Source organism: Hibiscus syriacus, unplaced genomic scaffold (assembly GCF_006381635.1).
Source record: "Hibiscus syriacus cultivar Baekdansim isolate YM2019G1 unplaced genomic scaffold, ASM638163v2 tig00112910_pilon, whole genome shotgun sequence".
NCBI lineage: Eukaryota > Viridiplantae > Streptophyta > Magnoliopsida > Malvales > Malvaceae > Hibiscus > Hibiscus syriacus.
In genome coordinates, this window is record NW_024063417.1 from 280939 (window position 1) to 284810 (window position 3872).

The following is a 3872-nucleotide window of genomic DNA, read 5'->3' on the forward strand; positions in this document are numbered from 1 at the left end:
CTTCCTTCAATCACTTGGCCGTTCCACCTGTTTCTACCATCAAACTACCGGACCGAGCACTGTACCACCATCCAGTCCTTCATTACCAATGACCCCAACGTTCTACTCCATGCCGTCGGGCTAGGTAATGCGTTTCATACCGAATGTTGAGTCTCTGCCGTTTACTACACTTGAACAACATGAGGTAAATTTTAAACCTGTCATTATTGAACCGTTACTAATGTGGCACCCTATATTTGGCTATTCGAAAGATTTTAGGAACGAATTTAATTTCCCGGGTGGTGTACCACCACAACCGAGCCCCGCGTCTTCTTATGGACCCACGCCTTCACCGCCTTGCCACTCATCCTGGCAGCCACAACCTTTATCCTTTGAAGCAGGCTCGGATGAAACCGAAGGGCCACCAGACGAAATGTTCAATCCTTTCGATGAAAGGAATCGAAGAGGCCAAACCTATTCTGTACCACCCGAGGAGCTGCTGCAAGGTTATCTTGATTTTGAGGGTGACAAAGCTATGAGTTTTGATAGCATTCATCACCGTAGGTTTCAAGTTTGATTGGCATGCATTCAATTTGTTGCACGCATTACAAGGGCGTGGCATATTCACGACCCCGCTCTTCGTTACATACATCGGTTCTTTTCTTACGACTATTTTGGTCGTAATGATACTACATATTGTTTGAGTAAGGTTAAATTGTTTTCTTATGGTGTATGCAAATCGAAACGAAGGTAAACTTAGGATATTAGTTCACTTGAACCTTCATGCGAGTTGTACGAACCAATCGACCCTTGATTTTTGGACCATATATTGCACATTTAGCATCTCGTTTATTTCCATTAACCTTTGATACTGCGAATTTTACTCATGCTTTTTCTATGGACCCACTTGATGCTAGGTGTTTGGACTCAATAGTACTTCTCACAGGCACTCCCGCTGCCCCCACATTGTACCTCCCGACACCATTACACCCCGTAATGGCGTGTTTACATGAGATGAACTGAACCATCTCCGGCAGCCAGTTCCCAATCAGATATACGAGCCAAGATGCAAGGCGCGTCTGGTCGCCTTGACACTATTGAAGCCAACCTAGTTGAGGTTCTTTTTTACCTTCGTCTGGGCTCGTCTCGACGTGGCTGTGGCCGTGGTCTCCACTAGATTGGGGAGTATTCTTTTTCCCTCTCTTTGTTTGTTAATTTAATATACGTTTTCCCTCTCTTTGTTTGTTAATTTAATATACGTTTTGGGACAAATCGATGTGTTGGGATCGTTGGTTGTTATTCTTGAACTTCACTCTATACTATTGTTTCATTTTGGATTATGACCATGTTTTGATTGAATTTAATTTGCATGATTGATTATTGGTATACTGGTGAAATTTTTGTTAAGTATTGATATTTCATGCTTTTGTTGATAAATATGAAGTTGACTCAGTACATGTAAACTTTTCTTGTGATTGGGCCTAACGAGCATAAGTTTTATTTCTTTCTCATTGTTTAACTTGAGTGTGCCAGACTAATTAGGATGTTATAGAACTTGTAATCACAATGCATATTGAGACTATATGTTGAGCGTAATATTTTAATGTGATAGGGGCACCTAGGATAAACCCACTTTTTCCAAAAAGCCTACCCATTTACATATCCACTAGTAAACCACATTTGAGCTTATTTCACTTTCTTTGTTTTACACCTCATAATTAAACCCGAAGCCTTTCTTTTTATTTTTCTTCTCCTTTCACACCCTTGCCGAGACTTGAGATCTTGTATCATTCTTGTCCCACGAAAAAAATGAAACAAAAAATTTCATTGTTTCAAAAATAATAAAAAAATACAAAGTTGTTCACTGTTTCGAATAGCAGAGAAAAAAAGAAAAAAAACAAACCCTTCGTTCGAAAAAAAGGGAAGGAAAAATCGATTGTTTCAATTACCTTTCATATATTATTTTACCTTGTTTTGTTTTTCATTGTGCTTCATGTTAATTCGTGGATTGTTCTTAATTATTTTGATCTCTTGTTTTGTCATTCTAAATCTTCCTTTTTGGCCTTTTCCCTACCCTAACCTAAGCCATGTTACACCTTGTTTGAGGACCAATTGATTATTGCATTATGTTCACTTTTTGTAGCGGAGACTTGATTGGATTCCAAGCCTATGGTAATATTTTGGTTAGTTTCGGGTTGAGAGATTTCATTTACCCGAAACACTTTGAGCGGATATGTATGAATATTTGTAAGGTATTGAGTCATGTTTCATTCAAGTTGGAAAATAATTGGGATATCTTGTTTACTTTAAATTTTCTTAGTTATGTCTTTACTTGATTGTAACTTGAATTCGGCAAATGTCATGGACTTAGTTCGATTGGAAGTGTGAGAAATAAATTGAAATTGAAGATGACAACTTGTGATTTTGATGTGTTAATTGATGCATGCATGCAGACAAGCATTGAATAAGTGAGGGGGAATTTGATAAGTGCTTTATTTGGTTAATAATTTGGTTTTAAATTGCTCCTTAATCATTAGTTTTTGTGGCTTATTTGTTCGTTTTAATTCATTTTATGTGCAGGATGCTAGATTATGGAAATTACACTAAATGGATAGAATTTTGCAGTTTTTTATTTTCGGAATCAATGCTGGATTAGTGGGCATGAAACATCCGACGAGGTGATGACGTTAGTACCTTCTAGAAGGTCCAGTCAACGTTTCTAGAAAAATGAATGGATCAGCCGCACGTTTCTGTAATCCGGATTTGAATTAAATTCATGTTTTAGGATATTATTTTAATTTTAAATATTATATTTTTTCTTTGTTTTAGGAATTTTCGTTTAAATAGTTTTAAGTATTTTAATTAGGATTTAGGATATTTTATCTTATCTTTGTTTTAGGTGTTTTAGTTTAAATATTTTCAAGTGTTTTAATTAGGATTTATTTCTTTATTTTAGGAATTATCTTTAGCTTGTATTTAGGATTTTGAAAGCTATAAATACCCTCTCAGGGTAAGCCTAGAAACATATCTCTCACATCTGAAAATTTAATATTTTTCTCCTCTCTAGCATTATAAAATTCTCTCTATTTTCTTTCAAGTTTTTCGCATACTTTTTATTTTATTTTAAAATTTTGTTTTCAAATATGCTAAGTATGACTTTGGTCATGCTTAGCTAATTTTCTTTTAAGCTGAAGGCTAAAGCGAAGGCTTAATTCCAAATTTGAGAATTGTAAGGCACTTAAATCGCTTTAGATTTTTCTCTTTGTTTTCTAGGCTTATTATTCAAATCAAAACAATTTTTAAAACCAAAAGTCGACGTTGGTCTGGATGTTGTTATGATTAACGTGGGAAGAAGGATCGGCTTATTGAAGCACATTTGACTTCCTATGAACACACTTAGAAAAATTGTTTACTAAGAGGAAACTGAGATCAGAATCAGTTATTGTTGAAACAACATAATTTGAGTCGACAGCTTTTCGAACTTCAACGTTTTAAGATCTACAACATTGTTGTATCTTAGATCAACTCACAAACCGAAATTTAAGTGTGCACTTGGATATTTGATATACAAAGCATAGTCACAAAGAATTGTCCTTATAGACAAGTAGTCGACGTGAATCTTGAAGTAAAGATCTATTTCGATGATCCGGGGAATTTGAGGCAAAGCTGAAGTCTGAGGTTGTTCTTACCATAAGTCTTCTTTATCTCAATTTATTTTATTTTATTTATTTGTTTATTTAATTTTTATCTCATTATATCTCTTTAAACAATTTAAAAACTCCCCATTTTATCTTTATCATTATTTTATAATTATTATTTTTATTTTATTATTTTATTATTATATTTTTATCCTTATCCTTATCTGAAATTCTATCTTCTTCTAAATAAAAAAA